Here is a 6,338-nt window from a genome sequence, read left to right as displayed (position 1 = left end):
GAAATATTCCTATAATTTGATGTTATGCTTTACACAAAGTGACTGTAATTTTGGCAAAACAGTGAGATAAAACGAACCACACATAAAAGCTCTGCTTAGGTGAAATGGCTCTAATCCAATAGAGCAAGAAGAAACCAGCAGTTTGCATTTGGGAAAGAAAGCATGAGGATTCATCTGACAGTGATATTTCAACAACTTCATCACGAATTGTCCCAGTGTTAAATGTTAGCTGTTTTTGCAGCAAAGTGTGGAAAGTGTTCCTTAGTTAAACAGCAGATTTCTTTGTCTCTTCGTTTAATAACAAATAAATTAGAGGAAGCTTTTGTTTTTCATCAGCGTGACAATTATATCACTGTTTTGCTGGAAATAAGAGCAGTTGGCATTTTCTTCATGCCAGCATATGCATGTGTGAGTTGAATTGTCTCTGAACTACAAGCAATAACAAGATACTCCTCGTGCCAGAAAGCAATTAATTATTGCGCTGCAGCCAGGTTAATCTCGCGGGTGGAAGCCCCTGTCGCACAGCCACATGGCAGCCGCAGCTTCTGCACTAAGGAAAGTCTCTGGGGTAACTGCTTAGTCGCTTTAAGGAGTAGAGACCTGCCCTCTTGGAAATACACTACCTAATTTTATTAAAAAGAACCATCTTGCTAACCATATGGAAAAAACATAGAAATAAAAGGTGCAATCAGAAGACTGTAAATGGATTATTTGATTTTCCTAATGTTCAAAAGGATTTAAGGGCTAAGGCAACTTACCACTCTCATACAAATGACTTTTTGGCAGCTTTTTCTGTCTGTTAAAGACTCCAAAATCTGCTGTGAATTGGGATTTACAAGACCAGCACAAAACTAACTTTTCCTAGAAGAGCAAAACCTATTGAGGTACCAGAGAAAACCACTGCAAATGCTCTCAGGGACGAGGCAGGGAACGCCGAGTCCCGCAGGAAACATGGCGCCCTCAAAGCAGGGAGCACAGTGAGGGGGGCAGAGGAAGCCTTAAAAAAACACTTCTGCTTTCACTAACAGAGTACCAAATGTTGATAAACTGTCCAATTACCTACGAGGATGAAAGCTTTTTTTTGAAGCCTGCTAGCAAGAAGTCGTCCATAACTGCACCCAAATGTACAACTATCATCTTCTCCTACCTCTTTAGCAGTGTCATTCCTGTTACATAAACATGCCGTGCACACTGGATTTCACATCACCGATACTGCTTGAAGCATGCCATAACATTTTCCAGCCAAATATATACACCATTCCAACTAATATGCATATACATATACCTCCAGTACGCAGTTAATGAGATGCAATTATTCACAGCTGATAAGACTCTTGTTCTGAAACCCTCTACATGAAAGCAAGAAAAATTTGAGTTGCAGGGAGCCTTCTCCCTTTCATCAGTACTGTCAATTATAATTCCAACATTATGTAAGAAACAGGAGAAATTGGCTCTGATCTGGCTAAAGGTTAATAAATGCAGTGGTTCAGGGAAGTAGAGCAGAAGAATACTAATGGCTCCTGAACCTGGAATGCAGCTTCCCTTTTCATTCTAATTAGCTTCTCCCCTGTCAGTGCGTTTACAATACATTTGTGCCCAATGCATTTATGAAATAATGCAGGTCTTTGGCTTCAATAAGTCAAGTTCAAGTCAAACAGAAGAAACAGGGTGTTAATGAAAGACTGACCCTGTTATCACTACTTAGGTAGCATAAAATAATATTGACAGCTCTTCTGCTTCTCCATCCCCACTTTAAAAAAGAACCAAGCATTTTCTTCCGGATTAATTCACAAATACGTTTGTTTATTTTCCTATGTTAATATTTTTAGATTTCTCTGTAAATATTCTAACAACTTCTCATGCTCCAACCGGTAACAAAAGATTTGCAGCAATGCTGCATTTCTTGTGAAACCATATTCTCAACAAAACATGTGAAAAAAACTAAACTCAATCAAAATGATATAGCAAGAGATTTCCTGGCATTGAAGCGGTCAGGAATACACACCATACATTAAATTAAATGTCTGAGGGCAAAGGCAAGGGAGAGACTTGAGGAGTGATGAACCGCTCATCTCTCACAGTGCTGTCAGCAACTGCAACAAATTACATGCAAGACATGCACAGGATGAAACATGGCTCCTTCTCCCTGTCAAAGTGTCTGCCCCTGCGGTGGCCTGGGGTCGCTGCCACGCAGCGTCACAGAGCTGACAGTCGGCCCTTGCAGCCCTTGCAGCCGTGAGATGAACGATCTCTCCCAGACTCTGCTCACCAAATGACACTTAATCAACCACCTGCTTTTTGTCAAGTCAGTACGTCATCAGAGAGTGACAAAGTAAACTGGCCAGAGAAGTTCAGACAACATTTTTGTCACGAGATGTGCCACATCATTTCTTAATTCTCATTTTGGGTCTTTAGCTCTACAAATAATGACTCCCTGGAGCAGCAGTGCAAATCCAGCTCTCCTGCCTGACCACCAGGCTTTGGAGATATGGCCTCCAGCACCAGCTGAATATTTTGTGATTTGTGGAATATGTTCAAGGGGAGAGACACTACTGGTTTAACCAAAAGCAGCTGAGGTTATAAATGGCACATTAAATTAAGCATCAGAGGGAAAGTCAGTGGGGGGAGTCTGGGTTTGGTAAATTGCTTGTCCCCCAGCACCGTCAATGTGCGTGAGCCAGTGCCCTTCAAACCAGGCAGCCCCGGGAGGCGGGAGACCTCCCTCCCCGCTCGCTGGGGCTGCCTTGCACCAGCAGTGACCTGACCATGGTGGGGCTATGGCCGAGGCTGGGGCATCACCCTCCAGCCCTCCAAACCCCCACCAAAATGCCTGCACTATAAGTAGGACTCTTATTTTCTTGATCTGCTTTCTTTTTCCAGGCCAGGGAATCCATTCATTCAGCAATGGGAAGGGGATTTTTATTTATTTGTAGACAAGATGCAGAGAGCATCAGCTGCTGCCAGAAGGAAATCATACAGAGAAAACCTGGGGCAGCAGTTGGTGCAGCTGCCAGCATCCCCTGTCTGCTCACCTCTCGGACCAAAGCCTCTCTCTTCAGGACTGAGGAGCTGCCTCCTTTCGTGAAGATCGCTTCTGCCAGCACAGCAAGCCGATTCCAGAGGCAGAGATACATCATAAAGCAGCAACTCAGTGAATCCCAGGCATATTTGCCATCTCTAATGCCAGGGCAGGGTGTCTGAAAGCAGGGTAGAAAATAGGATCACAGCTGAGGGAAATGCAGACCTTCAGCCAGTTGCCAGACATGGGCGTGAATCTACTGAGCAAACAAATATTTCCCTCTACAGTAATTACTTCCATGTCGCAGTTACATGTAAACCAGCAACTGTGGGTAGGGGCTACTTCGGGAGGAACTTCTGACTGTTTTGAGCAGATAATAGGTATTCTTGCCCTCCAAATGGTTGTGTTAAACCTCTGGAAGGGTTTATTTTGGTAAAGTGCGAGATATAAAGATTTAACTCTATATACCTGGTGTTCCTGAGGCATTTGACCAAGTGTTTTCAAAGGGCCGCAAGCTTGTGGCCAGTGCTATTTAGGACCAAGCTTTACCAGTGACTTAGATCACAGCCTAAACCAATGACAAACCATCGGTAGCATGCAGATGTATTTCAAACACGCACTAAAAATATTTTCCTTTACTTCTTGACTGAAAAAACAAAACATCGCCTGCCTATATTTACCTGACGATGTCAGCTCTCAGCCTGCCCCATCCAGCAGCTGGTTTCTGCCGTCTCTGTAGCTGAGGTCCTCAGTTGTTGTTCCTCCGTACCTTCTGCCAGGCACGTGGTGAGATACAATCACACACAAAAGTTCACTTCTTGCTATGAAATTAGTCACTGCCGCCCTTGACACAGATTATTCCCTGCATCATCATGTTTAATACCAAGGAAGGATTAATTAAATTTTGCAGAACTAGGGCTCAGGTAGCTCATTAGGGACTTGTTTGCTTCTTTTTATTTAAATTTTCATTAGTTCACATTAAGTTACATTACAGGCTGTAGCTTCTTTCCCCTTCTTGCACTCAGCACATCAGCTTAGATGCTTCCAGGATTGTAAACAATACAAGGTAATTAGCCCAAGAAACACTCGCTCCCTCTGGGAGTGACTTTTTCCGTGGCGTACCTCCTGCCAAAGGAAACCAGAAGCCCCGTGAGCTCCAAGGAGGAGGGCCGGGCTGTGAAATTCCACTTGGAGGCACATATTCACTCTACAGTCAGTACAACATGCATCCCTCTGAGTGAGAAATCCCACCTCTCCCATTGTGGGAGGTGGTGAAGAATTACATATACAACAACTTAAATGTTTTAGAAGCCACAAACTCTGGAGACACTTTTTCATGCAGCTGGATGCAGTCACCAGCATTTGGGCTCCATGTAATACCACAGTGTCTTTCAGGCTGAGAAAAAACGAGGACCCGGTGCTTACGGCTGTGCCTCCCCTGTGGCCACCTGATGGGGACACCCATCACTGTGCCCAAGAACCTTCCTTGCCCGCCCCGCTCCTTGGGCTGCTCCGGCATGCACACGTGTGCCACTGAGCAGTGACCTGAGCCACTATAACTGAATGGGCTGAGAAACAGCTGAGGAAAGTTAATGTAAAGAAATACTTCCTTTTTAGCCCAAGTACGGCCCATCTGGTTCATGCCAGAGTGCTTCTGCACATGGGCAGGTCAAACAGAAAATCTCCTCTGTCAAAACACAGCAGAAATACAACTGTTCAGTCATGAGTGTGACAGACCCGCTTACAAACTTGATTGAATGTCTCGCAGTCCTTCAGGCTTTTCCCACAACTTGAGGTCTCGATGGCAGATGCATTTTCCACCCGACGACCCAGATGATGGGCCACAGCTCCAGACATGGCCCTTTGCTCAAACAGCTCTCCATCTTTTAAGTGCAGAGCAAACTGGGGCAGGGGAAAGCCTGGCTGAAAGAAATAAGCAGTTTTATTTAGTTTTTGCTTCCTTTGTGAAGGCCATCAGCTGCACATCCAGTTCTTTTTTTTGCCTGTTTGCACCAGAAAAACAGGAGCTGAACTTCCCTGGATCACAGGGGAGCCTCTCCTTGTGCTGCTGCTCCTCATCAGGCTCATCTGAACCCACGCTGCAGTTTCCCAGGGTCCAACCACACACTGTCTACCCTAGTTTCTTCACTTTCTCTGAACGCTATCCTCCCAGTTTCTCCCACGTATCTTCTGTTTTGGACACAGTGACCTACCACGGAGGTGTATGACTCCTTCCCTCTTCGGATGCTTCATGCGTCTTCCCATGCTCTCAGGCCAGCCTCCTCAAGCTGGTCCCCTCAGTTCTTGTCACAGCCAACTGGACAACTCCAAAGATGCATTTTGAGTCCCAGCTCTGTCTGGAAGGTTTCAGCTGAGCACGCCTGGCCATAGGGCAAGCGTTGGAAAGAAGGATCAGAATGAGTGCTTTGGTTAAGCAGGAATTTCGATCACTTTGCATTTTGGTGGATGGGTTTACATTATCTAAAATAACTGAGCAGACATTTCCAATATGAGAAATCCATCATATCTGGTGATATGCAGGGAGCACAGATGAATGAGAGCAAGAAATATTATTTAGAATGGAAAAAAAAAAGGAGTCTGTAATGCCAGAGAACAATGGAGGAACGCATTTCCAGGACAGGGGGTTAATGGGGAGTTGCTATGAAAAATTATTAAAAGCTGGTAGAAAATACAGGCTGCACAAAACTGATGTTATCAGGTTCGGTTTCATTTTAGTCATTCAAGGTACTGAATCAGAGTTATTACAACAACCAGTCAATGGTCTCAATAGTTTTCCCTGCCTGCATGTTTATTATCAGGTTTTTCAGATTAAGGCAAAGAACAGTGAGCAGCTCATGTTAAAATACAAGGTTATGAGCACATTTTTCATAGGTTATAAATACTGTATTTGCCAAGCTTCAAGTTGCTATATTGCAAGGGAAGGAAATTAGAGAGTGTAAATCCATTTGCAGCTGCACTTTATTCCAAAAGTAATCATGTCGGGAAATACAAGGATTTTAAAACATCTACTACATGGTACACTCAACAGATAAGACATCCACACTGGGGAAAACAGATTTTCAAAGTTTTTCAGCCTGACACAGAAGTCAATGGAGTCAACGGCATCCTCGGTACCTGCCTGTGCAATACACACACTTTAGCTTTTTTCTTACACTGCACACACCAGCTGAACATAAAATCTGACAAGGCCTTTCATGCCCACCACTTACAACCAACCCTGGCACTGTCTGAACTGAAAATTTTTGTTCCCTGTGCAACCTGTCCTATTTTTTTTTTCCAGGTTCTGAATTCAGTGTTA

The sequence above is a fragment of the Nipponia nippon genome, unplaced genomic scaffold, assembly GCF_047370975.1.
Source record: "Nipponia nippon isolate SJK-2023a ecotype South Korea unplaced genomic scaffold, ASM4737097v1 scaffold_5, whole genome shotgun sequence".
Classification (NCBI taxonomy): Eukaryota; Metazoa; Chordata; class Aves; order Pelecaniformes; family Threskiornithidae; genus Nipponia; species Nipponia nippon.
The sequence above is the reverse complement of the archived record's forward strand: the minus strand, read 5'-3'. Positions refer to the sequence as shown.